We start from the raw sequence: 13,059 nt of genomic DNA on the forward strand, positions 1-13,059 counted from the left end.
TTTTTGGCATTTTAACGGCGCAACCAATTGACATGAAATGAGAAGCTTCAGTATTCTGTTAAAATAAAACGAAGAATGTTTAAAAGTCAAAAGATAGATAATCCAAAAATAAAAGAACAGAGATACCGGACGATAATAGACTCTATTATGGATAGATAGAGCATATGTAGTTTACGGGAACAGTGTACAATAGGTAAACACAATAGGTAAAAACTTAATAGATATATTGAAAAATACAGAAATGAAAAGTGTCGGAAATATTCCTAGATACCTTCAGAGAATCAAAGCTACCTGGTGGGCTGACAGAAATGTATAACTGTGATATCACACTACAGTGTAAGTACGAGTTGTAGTAATACCACAATGAGACAGATGCCAACTTTTACTATTAGTGAAAAATAACCTAATAAGTGGCCTCATGTAACTCATAACCGAATTATCTGTCTATACGAGTTTTTCAAAATAAATTCCTTTTCATTTCCATAAATCTTATTGAAAAATGGGGCCTAATATTTAAGAAAAATTTAATATGTAGTAACAGTTGCATGCGATAAAGAACGTATTCTAGTTGTAAGATTTGGTGCAAAGCCAAGATTTCCAAGTCACGTTCGTCTTAGTGAACGTTAGCTCTAATGCAATTATAAAAAGCTTTTTAAGTACTTATCAATATAAATAATATATATATATATATATATATATATATATATATATATATATATATATATATATATATATATATATATATATTGCATCTATTAAGTATATTTTGTGTTGAAAATTTTTAAATAATTTCATATTGTAAGAGAGTAATAAAGTATTTGTCTTTAAGGAATTTATATGTAATCCCAGTTAGTGTTGTTACAATAATACTTATAATTGATTTAATTTTGAGATATAAGCTTTGGTTCTATATATTTATATACATATAAAGCTTTATTTTCTAAGACAATTGTCTTTTAAAACCATGTGCTCTCCTTCATAATATATTGATTTTCATTTTACTGTCATACATGAATAGTAAACAGGAAATTCTAATTTGATATTTTTATATATCTTTATTAACCAGAATGTCTGAATTTTTAAATATAATTTGGTCTATCTAGTAGAAAGTCGCATTTAAACCTATTCGTAAACAGTATCATCATAAATATAATTGTAATAGAAATGTGACACTGACGCAGCATATTTCATTATTGCATCTATCTCTAATTTTTTTTGTTAATTCAGGACTAGAAAATTATATCCCTGTATAATCTTTAAATCGAGATGCAGTCCTACAAGCACAGCTACTTGTACAACTACAAGCTTGGCGAGAGGAACATGAGTAGGACAGATGTATTTATTCATGCAGACAACTATTGTACAGTGCTCCCTCAGTATGAATACTGTAGTTGTAATTTGAATGCATCTAGTCACCGTGAAAAGAAAAATAGGTATTTTAATATTTCCTTTCCATATAAAGTTTTGTACGAAGTATGTTCACTAACTATAAATATTTTACTGTCTCATTCGAGTAGCTAGATGTACGTAATGGATGTATAAATTATACCTCCATATTATGATGGCTACTATATACACTCTATTATAATTATCTGGCTGCATTGTCAATTGGAGTCTTTAGGGAATGGCATATTTTGTTTAATACACCACTGTATCAACTGCAGTATTTTATTCAGCGTAGTGTTGAAATTAAAATTGTTTAAGAATCATAAAGTAAGTTCTGTATATATATATATATATATATATATATATATATATATATATATATATATATATATATATATATATATATATATATATATATATATGTATGTATATATATATTTGATTGAATTTGAGTTATTTTATTACACTTTGAGTATTTAAATTAAAATAAAATTAAAATAAAACTTCTATGCGTTATTTTAAATACAACCAATATATTTTTTTTTTCAGTATTGTATATACTTGCTATAATTTTTTATTTAGTACATTAATTAGTATAATACTAAATAAATAGTAAAGATTATAAATAAATCAATGGCGATCGAATAATATTGACTGGACATATTGTACTACATTTTCTTTTTTAACAGAATATAAATATATTTTATTTTTATTTTTATTCCCTGTATTGATGTAGTAAATAGTTGAATAAACAAAAAAAAAACTATACATAGATTATATCCTCGTTTAATATACAAAATAAATTTTGTCCTTTTTACTTGGCCAAAATCGAATGTAGGTAGTAAAGTTATTAACAGTCACGACTTTTAGGTATTTATCATAGTGGCAAACTTCTACTATTTTTATACTAGTTTTGGAAATTGTCCCGTTTGAAGGAGAAAATAAAATGCAATTAATTCAATCAATCAATTAAATTGATCCAATATCTAATATTAATCCCGTAGCTGTATTCGTTTTCACGCATGAAAGAAATAATTTAATAACTCCCCTCCATATACATATATGTTTATACCATACTTTTAATGTAGGTTAATGACATTACAATGTGAAAATATATTTCAGTCTGTACGTTAGATTTTATTTTAGATAATTATCAGCACTTTAAATGTTGTCCTTGGTAAAACAGAGACTTTAATTAATATTAGTTTAGGATTTATTTACATAATCTTTAACTTATACATAACCTGTAGAGTAGATTAGACAGCGGTTTACGAGTATACTGGGTAGGTAAACGTTCATAATATTCAAAATTAGTGAGTAGGCCTTTGTCCATTCTGAAAAGGAATAAATAAATACATACATGTTCCCTTCGATTTAGATAAATTGGTTTGCTTGACATGTTTTGTTGAGCGCGTGGGTTTTAATGGAAGTCGTAAATTTTCATTTATAAAATAGGAACAGTGTAATGTTATATAATTTTAGCGTTCGCACTGCGTAAAGAACTGACCCTGTCACACCGTCTACATGAGAATTATTTTTTTTAATTTTATAAATGCCCCTGAATCTATTGAATGTATATATATATATATATATATATATATATATATATATATATATATATATAATAAAAATGTAAAATTTTTCTTATTTATATACATAAATTTCAAGTTACACCAAGTAACAATAATTTCCTAACTTCAACAGAACGATGGATATTTATTTACATAGCGTATATCTCATTTAAGTTAGTCTTTATAGCTACATCCACTCATGTTTAGATTGTTAAATTGGATTGTCAATTGCTTCATGCTTCAGAGGGTACGTAAAGCCATCATCCTGCAAGCCACGTCAAAGGTCTTACAAAACGAAGGTGGCCCATAAACTTTTGCCTTTAGTGGGTGCCATCCATATACGAGTAACAGCTTTAATAATACGTCCCTCGAAATCGTGACATTATGTTACAATTTGAGGATTTATTTACACTAAGAAAACATTGATTTCGAATTATAAATGGAATAATGTATATAAAAAAAATAATGTATATATGATAAATATAAAAGAAATAATTATATTGTTTAATTTGTGTCGTTAAACACGATTTAACAATTAATATTATAAAATACTCCAAGACATATAATGACACGTGTTATACGACGGATCCTTAATAAAGAAAAAATGTAATTAATCTCCCACGAATTTTCCCAAAAGAATCACGTAGCCGGAGACATTCTGTTCTTATATTAAGGCTGTAATTAAAAAACCATAATATTTTTTATTCTTATTGAATTACTTTCCATGATTAAAAGGAAATAACTTTTTGAAGTTATTTACAGTATATATAGATTTAAATGAGGAAAAAATAAAAACATATTCTGAGAAGATCAATGGATACTTGAATAAGTAAACACAAAAGTAATAAATAAGTTGCAGAAGTGCTTAAGATTAACAGTAAAATATTTACTGAACTTCCCGACCAGTGATTAGATGTGTTTGTGTGAGCTTTGTTATATTTTAAGAAAATGTAATTATATTTTTCACTTCACGTATTAAATTTATGTATATCTATTTTTATTTTTTATTTTATTAATAAATTTTATTACTAAATTAAATGTTTATTAGTTTTACAAAAATAAAAAACAATTTTCTTGTTACGTATCGGTGTACATTTAGTAGCTAGTATTTGGAATGGAAAACGATACAGGCAATTTTTTTATTGCAATCAATCAAAGTATTTCAGTATTCAAGTACTTCTTTATAACACGGACGCATTTAAATATAATACTATTAAAGGTATTATTGATTTTGTTTTAAACCTGTACCTATTTCAATGAAGATGTTTTGAATAACAATTTTAAGCCTCGGGAGCTTGTTAATTAAGCACTTGTCTGAACAGCGTGGCCTATTAGCAAAATTCAAATTTGAGATCGGCGTAAAATGTTTCCTAGTAATACTTCCTATTCGCCATAATAATTAGGTATGTATATGAATTTCAACGTCAATGCGGTAATTGAATTATAACTCAATTATAACAAATAATACACTACCAATTACATCGATCTTGTACAAATAGACACTGGATTTTGAATATTTTGGAATGTCTGTTAATCCTTATTATAATATTATTAATGTGAAAGAGTTTGTTTTTGGTTTGTGTGTGTAGGGTAGTAGAGATAATATTTATATTATTATATGTATCTCATCTCCCATATTAAAAACTAACAGAATTTTTCATCGTGCCTCCCACCAAATTGTTTAAAGCCTGGAAGAGATCGTTTTTAGCGATAAGGCCGCCCATTATTTTCTCATTGTGATTATTTCTTGTAATTATTTATATTCATAATAAGTTTACTATTGTAATCTTTCGGAGGAAACAATCAAGAGTAAAAAAGTAAAGTAAGATCTATCTATCTATCTATCTTCACTATAAAATTTAGTATACACGTGTGTACAACATGGGATGGAAAAGGATTTTTATTATTATTATTTCAACTGTTAATTATCCACTGCTGGACATAAGCCATCCCCATAAGGGGAGTTTCGTCAGTAGTTGCCATGCTTGGCAGGCGAATTGATAACCGCAGTTAGGCTTTTAGAGATGTTTTAAGAAGGGCGCTAATGCCCATCCCTCGTCCTTCGTTAGTCACATTTTACGATACCCACAGAAAAGGTAAGGGTAGCTCATTCTATGCCGGCGCATACACCGTGATGGAGAAGGATATTGATTGCTTTTTATTCCAGCTAATGAATATATCCCGGTCACGCGGACGAAGTCGTGGGTAAAAGCTAGTCGGATATAAATAAATTATTATGTAATGAGTGATAAACTAAATCCTAGATTAATACTGAGTAAGTACTACACTATTATTATTACGCTATTATTTAGCTAATTATCTACTTTTGATATATTTTTTTAATATTGATACTCATGCTTCTCATTTTTTTTTTCACATATTTCAGTTTTTTGTGAAACAAAATTTTATGTTTCTTACTAGTATCTTTTTACTTTTGTAATTGTTTTTTTTTATTTTTTTTTTATACTACTGAGATGGCAAACAAGCATACAGCCCACCTAATAGTAAGTGGTCACCGTTACCTTTCCATTTCTTCCTATACTCGGTAATTATTTTTATAACTAATCTAATCTAAATTAATGATCTATGCCAAAATACGTGTACTTAAATTGTTTAGTTTATATCTGTAGGTCTAGCATGCATTATATTTTACTCTATATTATACTAATATTATAACATAATATTTTAGAAGCTGTATGTCAGGAAGATTAGCATTAATGAAAGATTTCTTAAGGTTCTACGGGAACGGGAGATGACTAGTGGGCGAAGACAGGGGCGACGGTGTAACGAAAAGAATCAACACTGATCCCTATGAGTTTCTGATATATAACTACTGCAGACTTCATAAGCATATTTGATTAGCATTATATTGTATATTTATATAATTACCTGTCGATTATTCATTATTGTCTTTGTTAAATTAGTCGATAAATCAATGACTCAAATATTCACAATATTATTGTGCAAACATGTTTATAGTTTGAACACTACTGTTATTTATCTTAACATCCTACTGTTTAGATACATGTGGCGTTTAACTAAATATAGAGGTATCGAGTATTATTTATTTATGTCTAGAACTCTAGAATTAATGTTTGATCTAATTTAAATTGTCAACCCGATAATAAAATTATAGATATTTCACGTTTAGCTTCTTGGATTTTCCCTAATTTGAGAAATGAAATTAAATATTTAGACATCACTGATATACACGCTATTAGTTATTTAAATTGTATAGTTATTTATATAAGTACTATATTCTTTTATAAAGAAATAATATTATAATATTTATAGAAGCTTTTTGCCTGCTATTTTGTACGCTTGGATTTCACAATGAAACAGACAACTTCTATACGGTGTATCAAGATAAAACATATACCAGATTTTAAGCTAAATCTTCAGTAATACAATTATGAAAATCGAATTTAATTTAGTGCAATAGTTGTTGCATGATATTGGAACAAACCTACAGAAATATATAAAGGCAAATTTAAAAAAAATTTGCTTCTTTTCTGGCATTTATTAAGACCCTATATATTCATTTTTATTAAACATCTCCCATATACATATACAGTGTAGTTGCAATTTTATTATATTAATAAGATTATAAAGGAATATATAACTTGAGCAAACTATAGAGAAGAATTTACGATAATCATAACTTCAACTTACCTAGGACCCCCATAGATCTTACCCACATATCGTCATAACCCTAAGAAAGTAGATACTATCAAGTACTGTACCTATGTAAATGAATATATTTATTAGTTTGGGTACTAATTGTTATAACGAGTATTTATTTAAAAGGCGAACCAAAAGTGTATATATTACACTCTAATGATACTTGTTCATTAATACATTACAGAATAACAACAATTTAATCTATGAGACGATGACCAATTATGTATATCTTAAATATTTTTATCTTTAATTCCATACTTCGTTTTTTACAACATCCCAAACATTTGTTCTGTTTTACATATATTTAAACTACGATTTATATGATTTTATTTATAGGTATTTACCACAATGCATGTTAAAAAAATTCTAATTTTAAATCTAATAATAATAAGTGTGTACATAATAGTATATGTAAAAGAATATGCTTGCTGGTTATAAACAATTTACTTTATTCTTTAACACAATAATCGTTCTTGGAAAATAACCACAATACGTAGTTGCTTTCACAGTTCGTGATATACACAATAAAAATGTAAATTAAGACAGACACTTTTTGTACAAAATACGTAAACAGAACAAACGGAATTCTACTTCGTAAAAAATAAACAGGGACTTAATTTGTGACAAAATTAATATGGACCTAACATGGGAGTAACCGTAACGGCTATTGATTACATTATCAAATTGTTAAATTCAATTTAAAATTGGCGGAGTTAAAAATACAGATGAACAGGAAACTTCTTCCTTTTGAAAGTCTCTTATTTTATTATCTGTTTACTTATCTCCTTAATTAGTAAATTTATGTTATGGTGGACCGGTTACTGGCAACTTAGCCAGTCAACCTTTTTATATTTTTTATACTCTTTTTTATATCTATATCCTATTTGGAATCTGTATTCGATGTTACATTTCTGGCTTTTCTATAACAGTATACACATTATTCAAGAAGTAAATCGTTAGGGTTCATATTACCAAGCCTTAAGACAAAACAGTTTGCAAACTATAGGTACTTAAATGTACTCGAATTTCTGTTTCACATTCGGGCGCGAGAAGGAGACCTGAATTGAAGCTTCGTCTGAAACATGCTTTTCAGCGTATAATCAGCTTTAATTGAAACTTGATATTTATTGAAAGTTACGAGAGAATATGTACATTTATATATGTATTTTACCCATTATTGCATCGATTTATAAAATAATAAATACAGTTAATTTTAATGAGAAGTGATAGAAGTGATTTACATTTATTTAAGTAATAAAATTACACAGTAAGAAGTTTAAAACTAATAACTTCTATTAACTGCAGATTAATGAATAAATATTAATGAACTCGTTATGATCTTTCGTGTTGTTTTCTATCTCGCTTGCGTAGATGACCTTCAAAGTCAAATTTATTAAATTTGGTTTTATGTTCGTCACAGTGCAATTTCCATTTAGGTAAGCTATTATTGTAGGTTGAATTAGTTATAGTGCGACCAAATTATCTACGAACTAAAGATGTTACTTTTTGGCAATGTTAATTTAACTTTATGTACAAAAATTACGTTAACTCTTTATTCTAAAATGGTAATACAATACTGTAAAATATATGTATTTTATCATATACTATAATTTCGAGTATGCGGCTCACCTGATGGTAAATGACTACCGCCGCCCATGGTCACCCACGATACCTACGGCATTGCAGGTGTACTGCCGACCTTTTAAAAAGGAATATGCTTTTTTCTTGAAGGTTATGTTGTCGTATAGGTTCGGAAATACTGCTGTTGGAAGTTGATTCCAAAGAGTGGTTGTGCATGGGAGAAAGTGTCTTGAAAAACGCACGGTAGAGGATCGCCACTCGTCCAGATGTTTGGGATGAAATTTTAGTTTATGGCGGGTTGTACGATGGTGAAAATCTGCAGCAGGTATCAATCCGAACAATTCTTCAGAGCACTCCCCATGATAAATTCGGTAGAAGATACACAGAGATGCAACATCTCTACGCATTTTCAGTGGGTCGAGTCGGACAGTAAGACGCCGATCATCAACAATTCGACTGCTGCCCGACTTTGAATGCGGTCTAACGGAAGGAGTTGGTACTGTGGCGCTCCTGCCCACGGGTGAGAACAGTATTCCATGTGTGGCCTCACTTGAGCTTTATACAGTTTCAGGCGGAGTTCCGGCGTGAAATACCGCCTCACCCTATTGAGCACCCCCAAATTTTTGGAAGCTATCTTAGCTTTGTCCTCCAGATGACATAAAAACTGGACGTCGCTAGATATATCGATGCCAAGAATCCCCAGACTCGACTTATTATCGAGGAAAGTGCCCTGAAAGTAAGGAGATACGACAAATGGCATCTTTTTTGCGGTGAACGCGCAGACTTGTGTCTTCTTAGGGTTGAAGTGTACTAGATTGCGTTCGCCCCATTTTGAAAGTTCATCGAGTGAAGTTTCGATTTCAGACACAAGTCTGTTCCGGAGCTCATCAGTATGTGCCAGCAAAATCTTTGCATGACCGGTGTATAATGCATCTCCTGTACTGTCGTCTGCATAACAACGAATATTACTGATCTGTAACATATCATTGATATGCAGAAGAAACTGTGTCGGAGATAGTACACAGCCTTGTGGGACACCAGCATTCACAGGTTTTAAGTCAGAGCATGCTCCTAACTGCATAATCTCGCAGGCAACCCAAACGATGGTAGTTTTGAAATTAGAAATAGCGCCCTATGCCACATCCGATCAAAGGCTTTCGCAATATCCAAACTAACAGCTAAGGCCTCTCCCTTATTCTCGATCGCCACTGTCCATCGGTGTATTAAATAAACCAAAAGATCACTAACCGATTAACAGACCCTTAGAAGTAATTGAAATTATTTCTTTTATCTTATATTTTATATATATAATAAATTAGTTTTAATGTAATTATCGTATTTTAGGTAAAACAAATGGAACTAAATGACATTGCCAACATGACATAGTTTTCATTCATAGTGGTTACTTACTATTTCTAATTATTGTCACTTTGCAAAGCGTTTCGTATCAGTTCAGTTCATGTAATGTATAAGCCCGGTCATTTAGTTTTCTATTAATATTGTTAACCAAACTATGTGGAAATCGAAGTATATTTTAAGACTAGTAGAGTTAATACTATTTCCTCTATACAATAACCGAATGATTGAATTCACTAATATAAAAAAAAAATGTGTCTACAGTGAATGCAGGTACTGAAATTAAAATATATAGGTATTATGTAGATATGTTCTTTTGTTTTATATGCTAAGCTGTTCTATAATAGCAGCCCTTAATCGATCTTTAATCGGTAATATTGATAGGTTAATATTTAGGCAGTGAGTCAATTACTCAGCATGTGCCACTGCCGTCAATCAGTGTATTCAAGTCAGTAAATTTACTAGTAGACGATTGAATGACTAATGATATGCGTGCAAAATGAATAGTTTATTCTCATTTGGTGGAATGAATTCGTTAAGTTAGGTCTTTCTTACATGTACTAAACAACGCTACCAGATTATATTTAACTATAAACTGTAATATTACGACACTCCAAACACAATACACCTCTACGACTGTATGGAATTAACTGACGATATGCAATTTAGCTGGATTGTAATTTTCTCCAACATCCAAATACAGTACAAACAAGATATTAATTTAGCATCCCAGGGACAGTATTGTAGCTATTTGAAATTCAATTCGCCCTTTCGAATTATGAATAGAGTTTTGACTTGAATTTTGATGAGGATCTATTTAATTTGGACATTTTGGCTTTAAATTGTAACACGTCAATAATAATATACTATTCTAAGCTATAGTAAATTGTTAAATACTATCTGATTGTATATTACTATGTAAAGATTATACAACTGTCTAAATTCAGTATCTTACTTATATAATAAAATTATTTAATAATTTGCCTTATTAAATAATTTTACTATATAAAGATGCCTCGCCTAAAGGTGAAACACGTGTCGCAAAACGTGAGTGAACAAAATGGCAGTCGGAGACTGATGGCGAATGATGATGAATATGGAAGATTATGGAACTTTTAGTAGTAATAGCAGTGGTTAATCTTCTAATGTTGGCTTTTATGCATATATACTAATGGTAGCGAAATTAAACACAATAATTCTAATCAAATATCCAGTGATATAGACTTCCGCAAGATAACAACTAGTTCAGTAAGATACCTAAATTCTTATTTCCTTCCAAATTAATGTGATAGTAGCTTGTTTATTACTTCTTGTTCAATCATCATGAAATTTGGCATATACCTAGTATCTAGCATGGAGGAGGAAATAAGATATTTATATCGGATAAATCGATATGTCGCAATCACGCAAACTCGGGGGTGGAATTTATTGTTCTAAAAATATTAGGTTGGAAAGTTTTGCCTTGAAACTACTTACAAATATTATAAATGTAACAGTAAGTATGTTTGTTTGTTATTTCTAGGCGCTTTAACGGCTTAGGTAGTTATCGCGACCAGTTTTTTAAACCGTTTTGAAGATCAACACAATGGAAATCATTTTCGTTTTAATATTTCTTTTTGTAGCATTAATGCTTCGTATAATGTTCGTATTTATGTATATGTATGTGTCGTATGTATAATCTTATTAATTAAATTATTAAGTATTGTAACTAAATAATATCTATACATAGGAGATAATTAACAAAAATTGATACGCGGGATCTTAATAAGATCAATAGAAGTCAAAATTTTGTCTGTTTGTCTATTGTTTGTTCCGATATCACGCAAAAAACTAATGTTTTTTTATACAACTTAGAATGGCAAACAAGCTGACGGCCTACTAAATTACGGCGGTTAAATTGGATGCGATTTTCACAGTCGTATTTCTGAATGTCTAACTTAAATCTATATTTTATCTTGATACGTTATCTAGAAGTAGCCTATTTAATTAATTTTCCTGTTTTTTAAATTCACGCGTAAGAAGTAGTGGGCAAAAAGCTAGTAAGTTATTCGAGTACAAAAAGAAGTACTTGGATATTTTTTATTTGTAAGTGGGTAGTCTTCGACATACTTTATAAATTAGTCAAAATTTATCTAGTTTATCCTACAAATAATATATTACTTAATTATATTTTTTGTATGCATCTTAGAATGGCAAACAAGCTGACGGCCCATCTGATGGAAAGCGGTAATCGTCGCCTATAGACATGAACAGTCTTTCTTTTGGAATAATAACAGCAGTAATTCCGAAACGATACGACAACATAACCTTCAAGAAAAGAGTATATTCCTTTTTAAAAGACCGGCAGCACACCTGCAATGCCGCTGGTGTTGTGGGTGATAGTCACTTACCATCAGGTAAGCCGTATGCTCGTTTGCCCCCTGCGTTGTAAAAAAAAAGACATCAAATAAGAATTTTAATTCACTGTTATATACATATATAGATTAAGTTTACTAGAATTATACAAAATGATATGTTACATTTATGTATATTGTATGGTGTTCCTAAATAAATAAATAAATTTGTTGCCTACGTTATATTTGGAATGGATAAGGACATAGATCACTGTTATTCGATCAATCAACATAATCCTGTAAGCGGATGGAGTTGCGAGTTAAGACTAGTATTTTAAATAAAAATTGGTAGACAAGTGTTCTAAACTAATAAAAGGAGGGAAAGACATTGTTAGTAAAAAGGATCGAACAGCCCCATCGCAAGCAATATACCCTATCAGGTTAGCCTCCACTCCGTTCACCATGGGAACTATCGTGGTTAATTCTTGTGGAATTCATTATGATGGGCTAACCGATTTGCTTTCGTCCTCATCTATCAACTCTCACTAGTGCTCCGCTAGCGTATACCGATAGCGCAAGCGGGATTACCATTTCATTATTTATTTATTTTTATTCATTTATTCATTAGTACATGTATGTGTACAAGACGGGCTTAAAGCTAAAAGCATTATCTCCCAGTCAATCTTAGGGAAGTGATAGAATACTTGAATGTGGTACTAGCAATAATTGATATATGTACATACTAAAATTTACATATACTAATAAATGATGATGCTGATGATTATATCAACTGTTACTGTCCACTGCTAAACATAGGCCTCTCCCTATTGAGGGGTTTTGCTACGACTGGCAGGCAGGTTTGTCAACTGAAGTTAGCCTTCGGTGATGTTTTAAGATATATAAACAAATAACAAATATACTTACATTTATATAGAATACACTATATAATACACGAAGATGAGTATAATAGATAATACTTACAGTTCGAATAAAGTATAAAAATGGTCCTAAACTTTTTTTTAATGACGACATTACCATTTATTAAAAAAATACAAGGATTGTTCTATACATATAAAACCTTTATATATTATATATATTTTATTTACTGCTCTTATAAATTACATTGTTAATGCATTTATAAATATTGTGAG

The sequence above is a fragment of the Galleria mellonella genome, unplaced genomic scaffold (assembly GCF_026898425.1).
Source record: "Galleria mellonella isolate WM207_F2 unplaced genomic scaffold, CSIRO_AGI_GalMel_v1 utg57, whole genome shotgun sequence".
NCBI lineage: Eukaryota > Metazoa > Arthropoda > Insecta > Lepidoptera > Pyralidae > Galleria > Galleria mellonella.